The following is a 24,058-nucleotide window of genomic DNA, read 5'->3' as shown; positions in this document are numbered from 1 at the left end:
CTATGTGATACAAAATCACTGAATGCATTTGTAAGGAAAGTTTAAATACAGCACATACATTGTAAAGGATAGAATGGCAGTTACTAGAACAAGATGCGGTTTGTTTTTCTTTTAAGATGTTCTATCTTGCACATGACAACACTGTACGCTAACCTTGACATTTAATTTGTACAAAATGGTATAGTTAAAGTATCCTTAGGTAACAAGCAAGGTAGGCTACGATTGCCTTTTTTGATGCCTAAGGGAATAGAGAAACCAAACAATTTCATGTAAGTAATTTAAGTCTAGGAATAATTTTATTTAGAGCTCACTAAATATTTGGGGAACATGGCTTTGAACGTTCTATTTTATTGCAGCACCTCATTGCTGTCTGTATTACAAAGTAATTTAAAATAATTTTGAAACATTTCTGGGGCTTATATATGTATTTTTAAAAATTCTTAATCACATGCTAATGGAACTCATCCTTTATCCTTGATGTTTATTTAAACTAAAAGACCACAACAAAACCCCCTACTGTATTTTTGTGATAATTGACAGGAAAAATAAATGCAGTTAATCTATCCCCCAATCCACACAATCACAGTTAACACTTCCTTAAATGCTCTCAGTGTGCTAGATGGCTGATGGAGACTCTCAACAATGAGATGCGATTTAAAATGGGCGTTAATTACACTCAAAAGGTTGGGTAGCTTTTTTAAGCTTGGGGGATTGCATAATGAAAGTCCCACAAATGTGGTGGTAAAGGTTATCTACATATAAAGAGAAGGGAGTTGGATGTTTTGAGAGCGACTTAGTACTACACCTTCATCTTGGCCACTCAAGTTTTTTTTTTCCTGTTTTTTTTTTTCTGTTTAATGTTGACTTACAGGTTTCACAGACAAGGTTTTACAGCATTTCGGAATGAAAAGAGGATGTTGCAAAGGAAAGCTTAGTACATTTAAAAGTTAGGATGCATGGGTTATTTGCCAAACAACTTAAAAGTGACGTTTTATTTTTTTTAAGCATATGCAAAAAAAACCCATTTATTGGGCTTGTTCTAATTGGAGTTCTAAACAAATATCTTTTTTTGTTTTTAACCCCCCACCCCCAGCTAAAACGAGTGAGTGTGTGTGTGTGTGTGTGTGTGTGTGTGTGTGCAGGGCGCCAGCAGAGAATAGCACGTTCTGTTGTAGATTTTAATTTTTTTTTTAAAGGGCCAACTAAACCTGCTTCTTGAGTAAACCGGTACGTTTCTAAAGTTAGCAACAAAAAAAATCCCAAAAGGAAATAGGAATTCACATCTTCGGAGCTCAATTAAAAAAATTTTTTTAATTAAAAAAAAATCCTAATCTTCACATTTTTTTTTTTTTTTTCTTGCTAGGCAAGAAGCGAAGTTTGGAGGTAGACGAGCAGGCGAGCGCTAGCCCGGGCGCGGAGCATGCAGGCCGGGCGGGCGCGGGGAGCGGGCGCCCGCCGCCCGGCGCGGGGGTGAGCGAGAGAGAGAGAGCGGAGCGCGTGTGGCCGGCGCCGCTCGGCCGGGAGCTCCCGCGCCCGCGCCCCGCGCCCCGCGCCCGCCGCCGCCGCCGCCGCCCCTGGTGCGATGGCGCAGAAACCCCGTTGACAAGGCACTGCTTTTTCATGACGGTGAGTTTCCCTTTGAGTGTATTATAATTTTGTGATAAAAATTTCAAGGAGAGAGAGAGGGAGGGAAGAAAAAAAAAAAAAAAAGGAAAACCCACACAACCTCCTTCCTCTGCCTCCTTCCCCCGGGGCGGGGGGCGGCGCGGGAGGGGGCCGCGGACCTGCCTCCGGCAGACGGAGGAGAAAGAGGAGCAAATTAAACACCGAGTTGCCAAAACCAGGATATTAGGTTTCAGCCCAGAGAGCTATTGGCTAAGGCTGTGTTTCTTTTTTTTTTTTTTGGGGGGGGGGTGGGTTTGTGGGTGGGTGATGGTGGTGGTGGGTGGATGTTTAATGGACACGGAGGACAGGGGAGTCGGTGCGGATGCCGCTGCCGGCGCCGCCCGGGCCCGGGAGCCCAAGTTCAGTGTCGCGGGCGGGGGCGCGGGCGGCGGCGGGGCCGGGGGCGCCGGCGGAGGGGCCGCGGCGGGGGGGCCGGCGCCTCTCCCTCTCTCTCTCTTTTTTCCTTCCTTCCCGCGGATGCAAATTTGTGGAGCGGGAGCGGGAGCGGGAAGGGCGGCGGGCGGCGGGCGGCGGGCGGGAGGGAGCCGCTAATGACTCATTGATGGAGCCGGAGCCGGGGGCTGAGCGGTGCGGCCGCCTTCCGCCCCCCGGGGCCGGCGGCGGGCGGCGGGCGGCGGGCGCGGGCGCGGGGCCGGCGGGGCCGGCGGGGCCGGGAGGGCTGGCGGCGGCGGGAAGGGAACCGGCTCCCGATCTCCTCCCCTCAGCTCCCTCCGCTCTCGGCAGCTCCGGGGTGGAACCGCGTTTTCTTTCTTCTCCGCAAGATGGACCCCGCGCCGGGCAGGGGGAGGGAGAGGGCGCGGCGGCGGCGGGGAAGGTCGCCTTCCACCCCGGCTTCCCCGCGCCCGGAGCCGGCGGCGGCGCTGGGAGAGCTCGGCCGTCCGCCCGGCCCCGGCCTGCTGCTGGGCGCGGGCACCGCCGGCCTCCCCGCCGCCCGGCCCCGCACTCCGGCCCCGGCAGCCGGGCGGCGGGGAGGGGCTGGCGGCGCCCTGGGGCCGGGGGCGCGCGGCCGCTGCGGTCCAGCCCGGAGCCCGGAGCGCCCGGAGCGCGGGGCCCGGCGCGGCGGCGGCGGTTGGAGGCGCTAAGATGGCGCTGGCCTGGCCGCTCGCCAGGGCTGGTGGCGCAGTTGCTCCGCGGGCGCCATCTTCCCCGGCGGCGCGGGCGGCGCCCTCGGTGGGCACCTCGCGGCGCGGGGCCGAGGGTCCGGGCGAGGGCGGCGGCGCTCCGGGGCCGGGGGCTTGGGGTTGCCGCTGGGCCGGGCCCGCATGGCTGCCCCTGCCCGGGCCCTCGGGTCCAGCGGCCGCGGGCCCCCCGCCCCCGGGTGAGAAGCCCGGCCCGGCGGCCGCTGGCTCCCGGCTCCCTCCCCGGGCCGGCATCGGTGAGGGCCCGCTCCCCGGCCCGGACGCCCGGTCCCCCGGCCTGGCCGCCGGGCGGGGAGCGGTTCCTCCGCGGCCGGCGAAGGCGGAGGGCGAGGCGGCCCGGCTGCAGCCGCGGAAAGCTGCTCGGGCCGCGGCCGCCGGCCTCCCAGCGATCGGGGTTCTCCGTGACCACTCTGCGTTCGTTTTATTTCTTTCAGTTGGAGGTATTTTAAAATGACCCCGGAGAGACATTGGTCTGCTTACCAAATTGTGGGTAGGCAGTGGGTTCCAGGGATTTGAACTTCTTACTGGCTTTTATGTTAGCTATTCGCATCGGCAGTAAATTAAGCGTCTCAGAACTCCCTTCCCCCCTCTCTCTAAAAGCAATAGAAATCGTAAAAACAAGAACCCCCAACAAAACTGCCCCGTGTTGTAGGTAGTCTCCTTCTCACCGATATGAGGCTTTTCAGCTCCCTAACTCACTGAGCTGTTTCCTTAAGAGCACCCCTGTGTCTGTCCGTCCTGCGGTAGCTCCGCGGAGAGACAGGATCGAGCTTGGGGTACATTGTTACCTGGAAGACGATCGGGAGGAGGAAGACAGTCTGCTAAACTGAGCTCTTTAGGAGTCCACAGAAATAGAAAGTAGATAGTTAATTTCCAGGGAATAAAAGCAACATAGTGGCAGCCAGTGTGTCCTTATGTTTAAAAAAACAAACAAACATTCACTAAATAGCATCCCGCTGTGCTTGGTGCTTTAATTCCTGTGTATTCTATCAGCCCAGCAATAATGGTCTTACTCTCTTATTTACCAGGTAGAAATGACATTGGATTAAAAAAACAAACAAACAAAAAAAAACAATGTTCTTGGCTCTGCACCTATAGGGTCCAAATCTGAGCAATAGAATCCACTGGTGTGCGGGGCGGGGGGGGAGTAGAATCCACTAGGGAGATGTTTTTAAAGAGATTTTTGCAACATCACCTCTTCATTTGTTAGGGCCATTGTTTCTTTCCCAAAGGAAACAAATGGGTTAAATAATCTGAGTTTTAAGCAGATTCTTCACTTTCCAACTTCTTGATACCCCTCACTCTCTGCATTTTTGAAATTCTGGCCCACCCAGGACCTCCTTCATCTGAAGAGGTCAGGGTCAGTGTTACGACAAAGATCTCCAGGTGAGCAGCTGCTGGCTCTTGAGTTGGACTTGGTCCATATCATTCTGAGTTTCAGCAGTTTATTACATCGTTCTCATTTTAATTTTTCTCCTGTAGCTGCCATTTATCAGTGTCAAAACTGTTTTCTTACAGAAAGGTGATGTAGGTATCCTGTGACTTTAAAGTCTCAGTACATTTTTACAAGCCTGTTTCATTCTGGTGAGAAGTTAACAGACTTCTAGGTCTAGATGGGGCAGCTAGCTTATTCAAGACAATTATGCAACAAAAACAGAGGTGAATGTGGGATTGATACATTAGGAATAGGTTAGAAAAGATCCTAAAATACTAGTGAAATCCTACAGAGAAACCTTTGGAAGAAAGGGTATGTTTTTTCTGAATTTTGGATTTCATTGGGTTTTGGTTGGGGAAGTAGGATGGGGAAGTTGTTCTAAACGGGAGCCCGATAAGAGTACACAGCAGGTCACAGCAGGTCAGGAAGAAGCAGCCAGCGGTGACTAGCCAACCTGACCAAAATGAGAACCAAGTCAGTGATGAAATCATGAACTTCTCTGGATTGAGGACCACGTGCTTACTTTGTGCTTTCCTTTCTTTATTCTCAAATCACTGTTGTGTCTAGTATTTTCTAGGGGATATGGTTGAGGACTTTGACTTCTTGGGGTAAAAATTCTATGCCCACATTTTAAAATGTGTGCAAGGAGCCGCTATTGACTACCTGTGTGCAGTCTAGACCAGTGGGTGGCGGAGCTCCAGTCTTTGCCTCTGTGGCTTTTCTCCCCTTGTTTTTCATGGTAAATGCCAAAGTAATTATATTCTTTGACTAAAATCCAAAGCTTGAAAGTAAGGGAAATCTAAAATAAACCTGCTGAGAGGGACACAGTAGCTTCTTTATTCTAAAGTAGCCTTTAGTGGAATTCAAGACAGACAAGATCTCCGCCCTCAGGGAATTTACAGTACAGTGGGGGAAACAGGAAGTAAGGAATCAAATAAGATAACCACAGATTAAGAGAAATTATTGGAAGTTAATTAGCTGGTGAATCTCAAGGAGTGCCTTATGGGAAATGACTGGCCAGTAGGGGACAAGGAGCGACCCTCTGAAGAGGTGACACTGCGTTGGGACTTTAAGAATGAGCTTGTGCCGCCCCGAGGGAGCTGGGAAGACATTCCTGCCGGGAAACCAGTGCCAAGACTGGGAAGGCCCAACCGTCATGGTGTTAGGAGCAGGAGTAAGATGGTGGGGAGAGATCCCACAGGGCCTCTTGTGTTAGGCAGAACAGGGGTTGGGGATTTTATTTTAATGAGAATGAGAAAGAAGCCTTAGAAGGGCTTTCACTGGGGCAGGGATATGTTTTCATTTTTAAAGATCACTGGCTTCTGTGTAAACCAAGAGAGGAAGCAGGAAGGCTATTGGAATAGCTCTCGGTCGATGGTATCTTAGCACTGGAGATGGAGCAGAGTAGATGTTGGGTTCAGATATTTTGAGGTAGAATCAGAAGTATTTACTGAGTGGGCTGGCTGTGGAGGGAGAGAGGAATCAAGATGCCTTCATGGTTCTGGCCTAAGCCTTGGGGGCTGATGGTCCAGTTGCTGGGTGGAGACTGGAAGAGGAACAGGTTGGGTGGGAGTAGGGGAGACAAGAATTCTGTGCAGAACCTGTAGTGTTTTTAAATATCTGTGAGACATCCGAGTGAAAAGTCAGGTAGGCAGTGCATACTCAAGTGGAGCTGAGAGGAGCAGACATACATTTTGGGACTCACTAGCATACACATGGTACAGTGTGTCATTTGTGACATAAAGGCCTTAAGGTCAAGCTCTAAAACACTTGCAGTGGCTAAAGGAGACTGAAAAGGTTCGGCCATTGAAGTGGGAGAGAGTTACCCTTTTCAAGAAAGGGGCTGATCCCTCTGCCAAATGCTGCTGAGAAGATAAACCATGAGGATAGAGAAATACCCGTTTGGATTTGGCCATGTAGAGGTGGCTGTTTTGACAAGTAGCCTCACTGTCATGGGGTTGGAAGCTGGATTGGATCACAATGAGAGAATGCAAAGTGAATGAGACCGTTTGTTGAGGAAGTTTTGTTGTAAAGTGAAGCACAGCAGTGATTGGGGAGAGAAATGAGGTCAACGGTCTTTAAAAACGTTGATGGGAAATAGAAGAGCATATTCAAATAGGCTAATGAGAATGGCCAGGAGAGAGAGAAGACTACCAAAAGAGCAGACTTCTTTTTCCTTTTAGTGTATATTTTTATTGATTTCAGAGAGGAAGGGGGAGAGAAACATCAGTGATGAGAACCACTGATTCGGCTGCCTCCTGCATGACCCACATGGGATTAAGTCTGCAACCAGTGCATGGGCCCCCAGGGAGTCAAACCATGACCTCCTGGTTCATAGGTCGATATTCAACCACTGAGCAGAATTCTTAGGAAGGTGAGAAGGAACCTTTCTCAAAACACAAGAGGGGGGATCTGCCTTTGGTGGGAGCAAGACTTGCAGTAGCAGGAGAGAAGGCAGAAAATGTGGACACGAATGCAGGGTTTATAAATTGCAAGTAGACTATATGGTGTCTGTTTTCTTAGTGAGGTCTGGGGCAAGGCTAGCAACTTAAAGGAAGAGGGGTGGGATGGTTTGATGTGAGGACATCTCACCTGGGACAGCAGGACAGTGAGCTCACTGGAAACCGAGATAGGATTGCTCTGCATTTTTTATGCCTGGCTGTGGCGTGGGTCTGAAGTGCATGGCTTTCTGCCAGCACCGTTCAGCTGGCAGGAAGGAAACAAAGCTGGCAGGACATCACTTCAACCAAGAGTGGAGTTTGCCTCCCAGGTGTGACAGGAAGAGAGATGGGAAGTGGGGGTTGGTTGCAGTGGTGAACCCTGGAATGCTAGCCAGGAAGCAAAGCAAGAGGAGCTAATGGGTAAAAGCCATGTATCTTCATGAAAATCATTCTTGGTTAAAAATGAGGTAATGGGCACAGAATTTCAGTTTGGGATGATGAAAAAGGCCTGGAGCTGGATAGTGGCAGCAGGCGCCCAGCAATTTAATGCCACTGACCTGTATATTTACAAGTGGTAAACCTTGTCTGTATGTTTTACCACAGTAAAAACTTCACATGTAAGCATGTGGCAGGTACATGTTCTTTGCATACTGCCTCGGGCTATTTGCAAAGTACTATATTTTCCGTGGCAGAAAGTAGCCTTACAAATCAAATCTCAACTTACTAAGACTGAAGAGGCACTATTCCCTCATATCATGGTCCCAAACTTGAGTGTGGGGTGGGGCCCAGGAATCTTAGGCTATTTGTTTCTCTGTTCACTGATTTATTTATTTTAGGCCTTTAGCATAGCATTTAAAACAAGCTGGGCACTCAGTAAACATTTGCTGACTAAATACTAGAGCACTCGGGTAGAGTAGAATGATGGGAACCAAAGGGAAACAGCCAGGTGGAGGTCAACAATGTCTTATCCCGTTACAGGGCTGTGAGAAAAAGAATAAGCAAGACCTTTGATGTGATTGTTTTCAGCGGTGACATTCTGTGATGAAAAAAATCAAATTATTTGGGGAGTGGAGAGAGAAATAAGTTTTTCCTTTTTAAAAATTGAATTTATTGGGGTGAAAGTGGTTAATAAATTAGGTTTCAGGGGTACAACGGAAATAAGTATTGGGAAATCATTTTTTAAAGATTCAGACAATACCAAGTAGAAGTGTAGCACTCTTAACCTGCCTTTCTCATTCATTCCTCTGCATCTGCTGTCCTTTGTGAGGCTCCTTTGCCAGTTGTCTACAGAATAAGTAATAGTAATGCGAAGTTAGAGGACAGGAGAGGAGGGTAGATGAAAGTCTCAGAACAGATGTCTACAATTTTCACTGAGGGATAGCAAGGACATATGGCAGGGCAAAGGCAAACGTTTTGAGTTTAAGGAAAGAGGAGTAAATTTGGAGAATGTATCAGATGTGGGGGAAATGGATAAAAGAGATGGTACTTAGCTGGGAAGAATCCATCCATCTGCATGAAACTGTTCTCACGTGATGAATAACGTTGTGCATTAGAAGGGGAGAGTACTGTGGGCGAGGGGCGGGCAGAAAGTGGTTAAACAGTGTGGTGAGTGGGAGGGCTCACAGAAAGGAATGCCTGTGGACGCTCAAGGCGGCCCTACATTGGAACCTTGTAAGTGGTATCTCGGTGAATGGGATGGAGCCCAGGATGTGGCTCTCCTGGGGTGGCTGGCCCATTCGGAGTGCAGTTGAAGAGGTGGGAGGTTGTTGACATCTTTATCTCCCTAAAGAGAAGGTGAAAGAGAGTCTTGGGGAGAAGCAGTTGGGGCTTTGATCTACTTTTCCCTTGCCTCCTATGTACCTCACTTAAGGAAGAGATCCTGAGACCTCCCTGAGCCAGGTTCCCTTAACCTAATCTAATTTATATAGTTGTGATGTTTAAATTATAAATTTCTTTTAAATAAAGTTGTAAAGTTGAACATTTTCTGTTTTTGTGGGTTCTTCGGCTATCTTGAAAACACAAACACATATATTACATGCATGAAAACCATGAGTGTGTGCAATGAGCTAGGAAAGGTACTGCCTTTCTAGAAAAGGCTTATTTCAGCTCCACAAAGTCCAGGATGCTTCACTGTGTCATCAGCAATTAAACTTTGTGTCCTAACCTGTGGTTGAAACAATTTCACAAGGAAAACAAAATGGGGGAAACAGAAATAATATTTGTCAAACCTTAATATTTTAAGCACTAATGGGTTCAATATTATTAAATTCTCACAGCCACCTTTTAGATCAGTTTTGTCTTCGTTTTCTAGATAAAACAGGTTTAGAAATGATAACTTGTTCAAGATTATATTATTGTGGGTCAGAGCTGGAATTTGAATATATACTCCAGACCCATGCATCATACATTTTTGCCATTGATGTTTATCCCATGTATAAATTTAATCTACAAATAACTGCCTATCAGGTAAACAAACATTTTGAGGTCTTAAGATTGAATAACCTTTGTTTCAATAGGAGGAACAGGGAAAAGTCATTTAATGGCTAAATAAAAATTGTGACAAAAAAAAAATCTCTTAGGTGGATAGTCAAATTTTATGTCAAAGCAGTTATCCTGCCCCTTCTGCAGATAATTATTTTTATTTGCATAATATGGTGAGTCAAACTTGGGGGCCATAGCTCCATATTTGGTAGCAATCATGGATTATGAATCATCTTTCACTTAAAAAATGTTAATTGAAAGAGACTAAGACCTTTAAGATTGATACTGCATAGCTCATTATCCTTTTGTTTGAAATATTGTCAATATAAGCACAGTAATTATAGTACAGACTTGGGAGGAAAGTATTTGAAATATACTGTGATTTGCTTTAAAGAAACCTTATTTTAAAGAGGCCATATTGTAGGTTGAGTATAAGGCATATTTACTCAGTTGTGGCCAGTAAGACGACAACATGTGAAAATGAGTAATTTTTTTCTTTTTACTCTGCAGGAAAGCTTAACCTTGATAGGCAGCAGCAGTAAAAGGTCTAGAAACATTCTCACTGAGGATCCTTGTGGGCTGACTTAGATCTTGAGTGTTAGGGCGCTCACTGTACAGTCTGAGCTAGTTCTTCATGCCAGGCTGTGAGAATGAACTTGAATTTTCCTCTTCGCCCAGTGAAAACCAACCCTTTGACCACTTACTAGTGGTAAACCTAATTTAGGGAGATAAAGAATTTCAAAATCTTGTGGGAAGTGTATTATGGGAGAAATTTTCAAAATTTGTTATGAAGACAAATATTTTGAACGTGAGTAAGGAGTGTTGGGTCTGCTATTGTATGTATTGAAATCAACCATCTTTAGAAGTTGTAGTATATTTCATTTTTTAATCTTATGCCAATATTTATTATATAAAAGCAGAGGTAAATATTTTGATACAGAGAAGAAATCCACAATATGGCCACTAGAGGAAAACAAGGACATTCAGACCTTTAAGATTTAGACACAGAAAATAGATGCTGTTCTGGCAGAAACCAACATTCCTAAGTTCCCATGCTTGCAGTATATTTTAGGTAGGACTTATTGTAATTTTTTTAAAAACATTTTCTAATTTCTTGATTAAGTTTTCTTTATTATTATTATAGAATTGGTATTCAGTACTCCTTAAAAATATTTTATAGTGTTTGGGCCACCCTATCAGTGGATTTTTAGCAATAATGTTCTTCCTTTTTATTGAATTTATTGGGGTGACACTGGTTCACAAAGTTATACAGATTTCAGGTGCACAGTTCCTGTGCGCTATATTGTGTGTCCACCACCCCAAGGCGTCCTATCACCATTTAATCCCCTATGAGCTCCTCCACCTCCCCCCAGCCTCTCCCCCCACAATCCTCACACTGTTGTCTTGTTCATGAGTTTTTTCTCTTTTTTATTTTTTTTTTTCTCAATCCCCTGGCCCTTAGCAATAATTTTTAAAGCCTTAAGTATTTCCTCTGAATTAAAAAGAAAAGCTATATTTGTTGAATTTTAGTGCAATGTACATGTAAGTTTTATAAAATAACTTAGAATAGTTTGTAATTTACTCTTTTCAGAAATCACTTTTTTTAAATATGTTTTTGTTGATGTCAGAGATAGGAAGGCAGAGGGAGGGAGAGAAACATCGATGTGAGAGAGAGATGTTAATTGGTTGCCTCCTGCACATGCCCCAACCAGGGCAAGGGATTGAGCCTGCAAACTGAGTACCTGCCCTTAACCAGAATCGAACCTGAGACCCTTCAGGCCTGTGACTCTCTATCCATTGAGTCAAACCGCCTAGTGCCAGAAATAGTTTCTTAATAAATAATAGAAATATAATAGAGAAAGCCGGATGCCATTTTGAGAGATTAAATTTAAAAATCTTTATATTTGTGTTTGGCAAACAAAGGTATTAATACAAAGTTAGACAACTAACAAGAATTTCCAGGAGCAATGGCCAGTCTTGGGAGGAAATGCTTGGGAATGTAAGATGGACTTTGTGCTGCACACCGGAGAAAGTGCGTTTCCTTTTTTTATGATATTTTGTGAGTAGTTATATACCACTGTACATTTTGGTTTGTTAAGCTACTATAATAAAAGTAAAATTTAAACATTAAGAATAAAACTCTAAAACAATTGCAAATAGTGCCAATGCAAAAACTAAACTGCACACATGTTATCATTTTCAATGCCCATGTCCCTTCCCAGGCAGCCCTCTCTCTACATCTCACCCTTTTTTGTTTTTTAAGCTGCTATAATAAAAATAAATTTAAATATTAAGAATAAAACTCTAAATTAAAACAATTGCAAACACTATACATTCTTTTTGCATTTGCACTGTAATGTTAAAGTTTTAAGATTAGATTATACATATAATTAATTAAATTAGTGGAAGTCCTGTAGGGGTCTTTTTACAGGTCTTCCCCTCCCGTCCTCACAGAGAACTGTGCGCTACAGCCGGTTGCCTGAAAAGACCTTCATCTAATGTCAGCAAGTTGCCCAAACTGTTTTTCAAAAATACATTAGTTCTGTGAATACATGTGTAGTATAAATTTAGGTAGTTTTATAGCATACATTTTCTTCATTAGATGCTCCCAGCTAGAACTTTCTGCTATCATTAGATCAAAAAATGTGACATGAAACCTATTTGACATTGACTTTTTTGGTCGCATACTACATAAATTCCCAACTGATAATTATTATTTAAAATATATTCTGTTTCAAATTACCTTACGATCAGAATGATACCTTGAGCTTGACTCTCAGGAATGTCTTCATGCCCTAATGGAGAGAGCCAAAAGGTCCTGGGTTCGATTTTGATCAGGGCATGTACCTCAGTTGCAGGCTTCTCCCCGGCCCGGCCCTGGTCAGGGCTCATGTGGGAGGCAACCAATCAAGTGCTTCTCTCACATCCATATTTCTCTGTCTTTCCCTCTCTTTTCTATTCTCTCTAAAAATCAATGGAAAAAGACCATTGGGTGAGGATAAAACAAAAAGAAAAAATGACTTCAGAAAGAAAAAGGAAAATGTCTTCAGGATATAAGATGCTGTAAAAATCACAAAACAAATATTTTCAGAGCATGTCATGGATTTGGTATAATGTGTATACATTATATATATACACACCTTTAAAATATTTCCAACTTTTTAAGATTAATTTAAAATTAAATATTTGAATTTTTTAAAAATATATTTTATTGATCTTTTACAGAGAGGAAGGGAGAGGAATAGAGAGTTAGAAACATCGATGAGAGAGAATCATCCATCAGCTGCCTTTTGCACACTTCCTACTGGGAATGTGCCCGCAACCCAGGTGCATGCCCTTGACTGGAATCGAACCCGGGACCTTTTGGTCCGCAGGCCGACCCTCTATCCACTGAGAACAAACTGGTTTCGGCTGAATTTTTCTTATACTGCTTTCCAGAATGTCTCTTTTCTAAATGGAATTTGAAAAATTATTACTGTATCTACTATGAAAGAAAAAGCCACTGATATTTCATCATCAAATATTTTTTGCTTAAAACCCTGATGTTTCATCATCAAATTTTTATTTTTTATTTTTCAAAATATATTTTTATTGATTTCAGAGAGGAAGGGAGAGGGAGAGAGAGATAGAAACATCAATGATGAGAGAGAGTCATTGACTGGCTGTTTTCTGCACGCTCCACACTGGGGATCGAGCCCGCAACCTGGGCATGTGCCCTGACCAGGAATTGAACTGTGACTTCCTGGTTCATAGGTCGATGTTCAACCACTGAACCATGCTGGCCGGGCATCAAATATTTATTAAGTGCTAATTTTGTACAGGTCACTTGGAGAGTACAGGAACACATAATCTCACTAGGTGGATAGAAGGTAACAGAACAATACAGGACAGTACATGGTAAGTGCCAAACGTGGTCCAAGTGAGAGCAAAGGAGAGACAGTCTTTGTATGAATGATGGATGGCTGCTTGAGACCCATCACTCATACAGCAAGTGCTGCTGAGCACTGAATGTGTGCCAGGGCCCCTCTAGGCTCTAGGATGCCTCAGTGAACGAAGACCAAGGCCCTATTTTCACGGGAAGACAGACAGAAAACCGAGGTAACTTTGTAGTAAGTTATGGGGGGAATAAAGCAGGATAAGGAAGATGTGGGGTGCTGAGGGCGGGAAGGTGGTCATGGTAGGTCATGATCATCTGAGCAGAGACCTGAAGAAAGTAGGGGTGAGCTTGAGGATATCCAAAGGAACAGCATCCAGGCAGAGAGCAGCCGGTGCAAAGGGCCTGAGACACGAGCATGCCTGGTGAGTTCAGGGCATGGCAAGTTGGCAAGGGCTAGCACTGTTATAAAAAAGTAATATTAAAGCAGTGTTTAATTACACTTAGTCTGCTAACAGTGAGTGAATGAATGGCCCCCTTAGAAAACAAAATAAACTGCCCTAGCCAGGACAGAGCGTTGGCTTGCCGACTGAAGCGTCCCAGGTTCAATTCCGGTCAAAGGCACTTGTCAGGTTTTGAGTTTGATCCCAGTAGGGGGCATGCAGGAGACAGCCGATCAATGATTCTCTTTCATCATTAATGCTTCTATCTCTCTCTCCCTCTCCCTTTATTTTTAAAATATATTTTAAAAATAAAACAAAATAAACTATTTATTCTAAAGTGAAGTATTTCTGCCCGGTCAGTTTGTCTCAGTGGTTGAACATCTGACCATGCACCAAGAGGTCACCCGTTCAATTCCTGGTCAGGGCGCATGCCTGGGCTGAGGGCTCGATCCTGCTGGGGACATGCAGGGCAGCCAGTTGATGTTTCCCATTGATGTCTCTCTCCCTTTCCCTTCCTCTCTCCCTAAAAAAATCAACAAAAAACATTAAAAAAATAAAGTGAACTCTTCTTGTCAGCCAGTATTCCCTTCCAGGATTGAGCATTGCCCCTTGAAATTTCTGTTAGTTGTCTAGTAGTAATTTTATCAGAACAGCAGGAATCCCCCAATAACATATTTAGAGATCAAATCTAAATATGTTCTTATATTCCCAGTTTAGTGCAGAAAAGGCTCTGAGAAATTTAGCAGTAGAAACTGCTCTGTGGCTGCCGCCATTTCTGTTTGGATTTGTTTACCTTCTATAATGGAAATTTTGTAACCTTGAGTGGAGGCCTGAGCCGGCCAGGGTGTGCAGAAAGCTTGGCTTCCTCCATTGCCTGGGAAACCCAACCCTCCCTCCTGCTCTCTGTGGCTGTAGCCATCTTGGTTGGGTTTATTTGCATATTCTCTCCTGATTGGCTGGTGGGCACAGTTTATGGGCATGGCTTATGGGTCTAGCAGGTTAATTTGCATATTATTTTTTTATTAGATAAGATTTTTATTGATTTCAGAGAGAGGGAGAGAGAGACACACACAGAAATATCAATGATGAGAGAGAATCATTGATTGGATGCCTCTTGCATGCCCCCATCTGGGATCAAGCCCATAACCTGGGCATGTACCCCAACCAGGAATTGAACTGAGACCTCCTGGTTCATGGGTCAATGCTCAACCACTGAGCTACACCAGCTGGGCTCTTTTTCTCTTATAAGAGTTCCAGCCCTATTGGATGAGGGCCCTGCCCTTGTGACTACATTTAACTTTACTAACCTTCCTAAAGACCTGTCACCAAATACAGCCACATTGAGGGTCAGGGTTTCAACATGAGTTTTGGAAGGGCACAAGCAGTCACCTCTAGGCAGTGGAATCATAAGTAATCTTCATTTTCTGCACATTTCTGTACTTTCCAAACTTTATGCAATTGAAGGTGTTGGGTGAAAAACACTTCTAGATTCCACTTATGTGAAGTATCAAAAGTAGTCAAATTCATAACGATAGGAAAAGTAGAATGGTGGTTTTTAGGGGCTGGGGAGAGGGAAGAGGAGTTAGTGTTTAATGGGTATAAAGTTTCATGTTTGCAAGATGAAAAGACTTATGGAGATGGATGGTGATGATGGTCGCACAATAATGTGAATTAATGCCACTGAAATGTGCACTTAAAAATGAGTACGATGGTGAATGTTATCACACACACATAAAATTCCCAGCCCCCTCTTAAAAAAACAAACAAAAAACTTGTAAAAATACACAGCTTTTGGAGTTAGACTGGGTTTCAATACCAGTTCTGTGCTGATCTAGTGGTTCTCACACTCCAGCGTGCACCAGAACTGCCCAGAGACTTGTTTAGCACTGAGCTCCTGCCCAGGAAGCTGGGTGGGCTTGGGACGTGCATGTCCAGCAGGCTCCCAGGTGGCCGGGGACCCCCGGCTCCCCTGCTGAGCTGCCGGGAGGCTCTGCGAGTGCCTCATCCAGAAGCTGGTAGCATCCGTTTCCTGTCCGTGAGCAAAGAGTTGCCTTGCTTTTATGTTCAAATACTTCACTTTTGGATTTTCCCCGTGTAATTATGGTCATTTTATACAAACATGAAGAAATAACTTATTTTTTGAAACATATATTAAAATCTTTAAATATGTAAGAGGCATGTAACGTTGACTTACTTAGAAAATTGTGATTATTTTAGTCTAATGGCTAGACTAGGGTTATCTTTGGAACTAATTTTTAATTTTTTTCCCCTTTTCTAAATTAAATCAGTGTGTGTATGTGGCGGGGGGGAATGGTGAGGAGCTATATTCTGGTGAAAATAAGAGTTATGGCAACTCCCTTCCAACCATCTCCCATAAAAAACCCCACAAACAAAATCTCTGGGAAATCTTATATAAATAATTAGGGTAAATATTATTCATGACTCGTTAACTGTTCTTAAATCTCGAAGGTTTCTATCTTGTGGCTGTCCATAAGGGCTGGCAAGGGGAAGATGAACCTCTAGTTGTGTTTTTCCTAAATTAAGTTCTGTAAATCTATCAGGTTGTACATATTATTTTCTTAGCATTAAAAAAAATCTCCTGCAGGCCTGACCCATGGGCTCAGCTGGTTGGGGTTTTATCCCATACACCAAAAGGTGGCAGGTTCAATTCCCAGTCAAGGCACATACCCAGGTTTTAGTCCAGTCCTGGGGCCTGGCTCATGCAGGAGGCAGCCAATGTTTCTCTCCTCTCTCTCTCTCCTTCCCTCCCTCCCTCTCTTTAACATCAATTTAAAAACATCTCCCGCAGGCCCAGCTGGCATGGCTCAGTGGTTGAGTTCACAGTTCAATTCCTGGTCAGGGCACATGCCTGGTTGTGGGCCCAGTATGGAGGCAGCCAATTAATGATTCTTTCTCATCATTGATTTCTATCTCTCTCTCCCTGTCTTTTCTCTCTTCAATCAATAAAAACTATATTTTAAAAATTCTCCCAAAAACTTCAGGGGAAAAAAAGTTCTCTAAATGTAGACCTGAACTGTCCAAAATGGTAGCGACCAGCCACATGCGACTATTAGCACTTGAGACGTAAAGTGCTTCGCCCTGGCGGTGTGCTAAGTGGTGAGAACCTTGGCCTCAGTACCAAAGGGTCACAGGTTCATTCCCCGTCTCGGGCACATACCTGGGTTGTAGATTTGATCCTGGGCCCAGTCAGGCTGCGGGGGGAGGCAGCCAATCCATCTGTGTCTCTCACATTGATCTCTCTCTCTTTCTCCTACTCTCCCTCCCTCCCTTCCACTGTCTCTAAAAATCAATGGAAAAAATATCCTCGGGTGAGGATTAACAAAAAATTAATTAAATTAAATAATATGCTTCACTTTTCTCAGCCAACATGTCTTGTGATAAGTTGACAAACTTAGAAATTTTAACTGATGGAGGACTGAGGTTTTTTGCTCTAGAAAGTGTTGTAAGATTCTCAATTGCCATCTTTCAGCATGGGAAACATTCCCAGAATTACACTTACTGTACATGTTTTCATCCACAGAGATGAGAAGGAGCAGGACTTGAGAATTAGAGACTTGAGATCAAATCTCTGTCTCACTACACACAAACTCCGCAGCGTTGGGCAAATGTGTTACATTCTTTATAAAAACAGCGGTAATGATATACCCTGGCAGGAAGGAGTGTTAGGAGGATCAGAACCATGTGAAGGGCCTGGCCGAGGGAAGACAATTAGGAAATGTTAGCTGCTGTTGCAGTTTTCATCGCTTCCTGTCCCTGGTTTATCAGTTAATTGTAAAAGGTGGTTAATATGACTGTAAATATCCCTACTAGCATATGTTTATTTTTATGCACACTAATAGTGCTTTCTTGCACATTGGAAATCAGATGTAGGTGTCTTGTCTTTTCAATAAGATAATCAGCTACTGGAGAGCTGGGACACATTATTTACTTGTGTGGGTCTTTTGTGTTTCTTTAATCCTTTACACTGCCCCTCCAGCACATGCTTATCTTACCTAATAATAGACAAACATGTAAATTGAACATACGCCCACCATCCAATCAGGAGTGATATGCAAATTAACCCAACAAAGATGGTGATTGATTTGCATACATAGGCGCTGAGCGACTGGAGGCAGATGGGATGCTTGTGTCTTAGTCACCATGGTGACAGTGCAGCATTCCACCCCACCCCTGTCTCTGAGGCCTCTGGGCAGCATGGGAAGGTGGGGCTGGAATATAAAGGCAGTGCTGGCAGCCAGGGAAAGGAAGGCCCATTCTATTATAGCATGAATCTTCATGCATCGGGCTTCTAGTTTCAATAAATAATCATTGAATCAAGTCTTTGTTATTATGATGAATTATAACAATACTTTAATGTGCTTTATTAAAAAAATTATGATACTGTTAAGAGCAGCATCAATAGAAGTTACAAGCTACCATTAGAAGTTTAAGAAAAAGTTAAATAATGACAAACCTCTATTGAAGATAATTTTAATGAAGCAAAATCCAAGAATTTAAGTCTTTAGAGAGGGAAATAGGTGCTCTTAAGGAAAGATTATTAAGACACCAAGAAGCAAGAAAATATTCTAAACACCACCAACAAACAAACAAAACAGAGAAAACATTTTCCAATTTGTCCAAAAGGATGATACTGAATAATGGTGATAGTGGAACTATGGGTCTGTCCTAATTTATTTTATTTTTAAATATATTTTTATTGGCTCAGAGGGAAGAAGAGAGAGAGAAAGAGAAATACAGTGATAAGAGAGAATCATTGACTGACTGCCTCTTGCACGCCCCCTACTGGGGACAGAGCCCCCAACGCGGGCGTTTGCCCTGAGCGGAACTGAAACGTGACCTAGTTCATGGATTGATGCTCAACCACTGAACCACACTGGCTGAGCTGGGTCTGTCCTATTTTAAATGACCCAGAAGTGATATAAGACAGGATCAACCATCAACTAAATGAAAAGTCTTTATCTCTTTCCCAAGGAAAAGGGCTGTGTTGTAGGCATGAATTTCTCAGAAGATAGGACAGTTTTCTAAATCAGTTGTACAGTTTACCCTAACACCATTCATTTCTGGCACATGGAACTACCACCTTCAAAATGATGTGGTTTTAAGTTAAACATTTTTTAAAAAAATCATACTGAGTTGGCCTTGAAAATGAAATCTAGTATTTTTAGGCCACTGGAGGCTGTTTTAAGTTCCTTGATTCTTAGGAGGGTTCAGTAATCTATAGCACGATAGCACAGGAGTATAGAAAAAGGTGTTCATTTAGATGTCTATTAAATTCCTAGCATTAATGTAAAAAGTGGAAAAGTACCCGATTTGTGACTATTTTCCACATGGGATATTTGGGAGAAGGAAGATGTGAATTTTGACTAAGTTTTCCAGAAAATATTATTGCATGTTTGTCAGATGAAATTTGCCTTTGTAGCTCAGCGGGGTGGCTCAGTTGGTTGAGAGGCATCCTGAAAGGTTGCCTGTTGGATTTCTGGTCAGGGCACATCCCTAGGTTTCCGGTTCCATCCCTGGTCAGGCTTTGCAGAAGGCAACCAATCGATATTTCTCTCCCTCTCCCTTTCCCTTTTTCTTCATCTCTCTAAGCATGTCCTCCGTGAGGACTTTTTAAAAATGTGCCTATTCTGGTCCAAGGTTGTATTTCTGTTGCTCTCAACTAAGCTTACAGGAAATTAGCATATTGACCTTCCTCATTCAGGGAATTCTTTGACACCTGGTGACACTGAGGAGTGTCCTCTCTGCACTATTAAAATCCGCAGATGTTGCCCCCTACCCGTGCATGGCAACACCTTCAGTTCCTCTGCATTGCAAAAAAGGGCATCAAAACAGTGCACAGAAATGGCCATGTGTGCTTAGCTAGAATAAAAATATCTGTGGATGGTAGTCAGATGTTTAGAATTCTGTTGTTTGTTACTGGGTTGAGTTTATTCATTTCATGTGTTGAACAGCTGCCCTGGATCCCACACTGTAAGGGCTCCATGACAGACCCCTACAGGATCTGCAGATTGGATTGGGAGAGGAGTACCCATGAACTTGGGTATGAAAAAAATTGCATGTTACTTACACTAGACTCCAATTAAAATTTGTCATTTCCTAAATATATGAATGAAGGCCACAAACCATAGTAGTATTTTTTAAAATATATTTTTATTTTTATTTTTATTTTTTTTACAGAGAGGAAGGGAAAGAGATAGAGAGTTAGAAACACCAATGAGAGAGAAACACCGATCAGCTGCCTCTTGCACATCCCTGACTGGGGATGTGCCTGCAGCCAAGGTACATGCCCTTGACCAGAATCAAACCTGGGATTCTTCAGTCTGCAGGCCAACGCTCTATCCACTGAGCCAAACCGGTTAGGGCCCATAATAGTGTTAACAGTGCCTGGGGATTTGTTACCAGAGGAAATATTTTTTCTCACATTACATTAGCAGGTATCTTGAAAGATTACTATCTTCCAAATGATAGCAATTACTAGACTCACCACTAAATCTTGTATATAATGCATTGATGAAGAAACACACATATAACTTTAAAAAATCGTTAAGTCCTACATGTAGTATCCATCTTGAAGTATTCCTCCAAGACAGATTCCATTGACCTCTCCAGTGAGCCAAAAGGCATCCAGAGGATTAAGACCCTCCTCCTTCTTTGGGGATTTCTTTCTACAGCCTCGTCTGTTGCCTGTCAGTGGTTGGGGTGTTCTGCCCCAACTTCTTTCACCCCCTTTTTTTCCATCCAATGTTGGGAGTCCACAGTGCAAAGTGCCAACCGTACCCATTGCTCTGTGCCATTTTATTTTTATTTTATTTTTAAAATATATTTTATTGATTTTTTACAGAGAGGAAGAGAGAGGGATAGAGAGTTAGAAACATCATGAGGGAGAATCATCAATCAGCTGCCTCTTGCATACCCCCTACTGGGGATGTGCCTGCATCCAATGTACATGCCCTTGACTGGAATCGAACCTGGGACCGTTCAGTCTGCAGACCGAAGCTCTATCCACTGATCCAAACCGGTTTCGGCATCTCTGTGCCATTTTATGTAAAGGACTTGAGCATCCATGAATTTCAATATCCACGGTGGGGTCCTGGAGCCAGCCCCTATAAATATGGAGGAACAGCTTAGGTTTTGGGGGAGTCAGAAGGCATGTGGGGGTTTTTGACTGCATGGAGAGTCAGAGCTCCAGCCCTGCATGTTTTAATGTCAACTATAGTCATATTCAAACAAGCCCTTATGGTCTTACTTTTTAGTAAGAATATTCATGGATGGTTTATTTTTTATTGTGCTAAAATACATACAACATAAAATCTACCATTCTAACCGTTTAAAGTACAGTTTGTAGCATGAAGTACATTCACATTGTTGTGCAACCATCACCACCATTCTTTTCCAGAACTTTTTCATCTTCTCTCACTGAAACTCAGCATCTTAATGGTCTTTGATAGAAATAACTATAAATGTGAATTTCAGCCCACATGGTGTTTCTTAGGGTTTGTAAAAGATTTCACACTAGATAGAAGTCTGTCTCTTAAATGGAGTTTAGAAAGGTGATATTAATTCATCTTTCAAGTTTTTGTAGAAACTGTGAAATCTTGCTTGGAGTAATATGCTAAATATATATGTGTCCATATTCTTTCTGTAATAATTTTTAAGCTTATAAAAAGTTCCTCTCATTTCTCCTTCTTAAATAATTGATTTTAACCACATATCTTTCTTTGCATCTGCTTTTATAAAAGGGAATTCTCGGCTTTCTTCCTTGGTAACATTAACTTTGTAAAATGGAATTTTCTTTGTTAATCTTGTTAGTTGTTTTTATACGGCTTGTTTTTCTTGGAACGTGCTGTAAAACCAACATATTTTGAGTGTTACTCATTGACAGAGAGCAATGAGAGTCAAGAGTTTGCATAATAACTGTAACCAGATTGCTATTACTGATGCTTAGGAAAAGAAAAAAATTGTTTAGAATTACTGCCATTTCACAGTTTTTTAATTATAAAATTGGTTTTAGAGATGGGGGAGGAGAGAGAGAAAGAGAGAGAGAGAGAGAGAGAGAGAGGGAGGGAGGGAGGGAGGGAGGGAGGGAGGGAGGGAGAGAGAGAGAGAGAGAGAGAGAGAGAGAGAGAGAGAGAGAGAGAGAGAAATTGCCTTCCATACATGCCTGAACCAAACCTACAACCTACATATGTGCCCTGGCTGGTGCACACAGTGATGCTCCAATCCACTGAGCCACAAGGGCCAGGGCTCACAGTGCTTTTAAAAGCAGTTTCAGCCGAAACCGGTTTGGCTCAATGGATAGAGCATCGGCTTGGGGACTGAAGGGTCCCGGGTTCGATTCCGGTCAAGGGCATGTATGTTGGTTGCGGGCACATCCCCAGTAGGAGGTGTGCAAGAGGCAGCTGATCGATGACTCTCTCTGTCATCGATGTTTCTAACTCTCTATCTCTCTCCCTTCCTCTCTGTACAAAATCAATAAAATATATTTTAAAATAAAAGCAGTTTCATATATAAGGACAATAACATACAAACTACACTGACGGAGAGCAATGGTGTCCTAGCATAAGTGAGAAAATTTCAGGCAGTTTTTATTAGCTTAATTATCACCAAACTATGTTTTAGTGAAATTTGGAAATGGAGATGCAAACAGTAGTTCTGTTTACTTCTTATGACTGAGGTGGTGCAACAACGTCCATTATTTTTAAAAGTAAAGAAAAGTTACATCGGTAGGATTTTGGCTTTTACTTCATTTAAAATATTTTCTAAAAGTAATCTCCTTTCTATTAGGAAAAACATAAGCAGCAGATAAATCTCCATTTCATATTTTTTCTGAATGAAACTAGAAATCAAACTAGTGTTAGAGCAGCTTCTATTTGATATTCAGATAGTCTGCTTTTATGGAGAGGATGCAAGTAAGACTCACTTTGGGCTCTTACTCCGAAATGTTGGCTTATGTGTTTGGTTGATACCCAACCAGGTCTGTCTTTGGGAGGTTAGCTCTAATGTTGGCATTACCTCCTTTTGCCGAGTCTGCTTGTCATGGATGCTGATTCTCTAACTGACTGATTATTTTTAGTAAAAATAATAAATGTGTCAATCATGATTAAAGCAGAAATTCACCTTTTATTTAAAATATAATACAAGAATTCTTTCATCAAAACTCAATAGTGTAGCCCTGGCCTAGTAGCTCAGTTGGTTAAAGTGTCATCCTGATACGGCAAGGTTGTGGGTTTGATCCCCGGTCAAGCATATATCTATAAAAAACAACCAATGAATGCATATGTAAGTGGAACAACAAATTAATGTCTCTCTCAAAACAATAAAATAAATAGATAGATAAATGAAATTTAGTAGTGTAACTGCAGAGAACTGACATCTTTTTAATACATATTATTCTATATACTGAAATAGTATGAATTATCACAAAGATAGTTTTAATTTTATTTTACTTAATATTTAATAGCAATCATAATAGCAGCACTTCCTGTCATTTCTCAATCATATCTTGTGTATTGTTTACCATAGTCTTTAAATGTTCAGTCTTTTATAAAACAATAAAAATTATAAAGACATTTTGGCAGGGCATCTGTTTTTTTCTATCTTACAGAGTTGATTTTTCTTTTCTGTAAGGTCTAGGGTTGGTCCCCTCAAAACGCCATCCATGGCTATGCCAGAGACTCTAACGGAGAGCCTTGCTTCTGAGTCTTTTAATGAACACAACTATTATTAATGTAATAAATGACAATACTAAATACTTGGGGGCTCCAAGGAATTATATTTACATTCAGTTTGTAAAACCCCTGTTTTAAGGAAGTTTATTAAATATTAAATGGATTGTCATGGAAGAATGCACAATCTTTGTCCAAGGATCTTAAACAATGACATTTCCTTAGGCCTCAGAGAGTTGAGCCGTCTGATCTGGCGCAGAGACGGAGAATCAGGTGACTTTTCCTAGCTTCTCTGCACAGCGGGAATGCATGGCTAGTGTAAGGGCCCAGCGTGAGCCGCGGGTCCTGGGCGAGGGGCTACAGCCTGGCAGCTGGGTTAGAGGAGGAGGAAGCGGAGCGGCCTGGCCGTGTTTCCCCAGGCCGACTGTGCCTCTGTCAGACACACGCACACACAGGTCTGTCCGGAGGTTCTTTGGGGTCTCCAGATTGTGGGAGGCCTTCAGCAATCAAGTTTAGCAGATTTTAATGAGCCCTGACATTTTTCAGGATCCTAATGTTTTTAGACTCTTAATGTTTTCCAAACTTGAGAACTCAAACCACCCGTCTATTTCCTCAGACCCCAGTTTGAGAAACATTCAAACTGTATGGTTAATGATTCTATAGTCAACAAACTTAAGATCATTAACACTGCTCTGGAATTTATCTTTTTAAAAATTTATCTTTATTGTTGAAAGTATTTAAGATGTCCCGCTTTATTCCCCATTGACTCCCTCCACCCTACAACTCCCGCACCCAGCCTTCCCTGCACTTTGTCTGTGTCCATGGGTTATACATATCTATAACAGAAAAGGCTAAGTGACTGACCATACCTAC

At 43.0% G+C, this 24,058-nt stretch overlaps 1 protein-coding gene across 2 annotated transcripts in view; it reads left to right on the top strand.

Annotated features, from left to right (window-relative positions):
- The first annotated feature begins 1,363 nt into the window (after nt 1–1,363).
- The window catches only part of BICRAL (BICRA like chromatin remodeling complex associated protein), a 71,409-nt gene continuing 48,714 nt past the window's right edge, over nt 1,364–24,058 (top strand). For both annotated transcript variants that reach the window (XM_045572870.1, XM_036414341.2), the window contains exon 1: nt 1,364–1,626. The gene's annotated coding sequence lies outside the window, so the exon portion shown is untranslated. The remainder of the gene's footprint in view (nt 1,627–24,058) is intronic.

Source organism: Pipistrellus kuhlii, unplaced genomic scaffold (genome assembly GCF_014108245.1).
Source record: "Pipistrellus kuhlii isolate mPipKuh1 unplaced genomic scaffold, mPipKuh1.p scaffold_m20_p_5, whole genome shotgun sequence".
In the NCBI taxonomy this organism is placed as follows: Eukaryota; Metazoa; Chordata; class Mammalia; order Chiroptera; family Vespertilionidae; genus Pipistrellus; species Pipistrellus kuhlii.
This window is presented reverse-complemented; position numbering and strand designations above follow the sequence as displayed.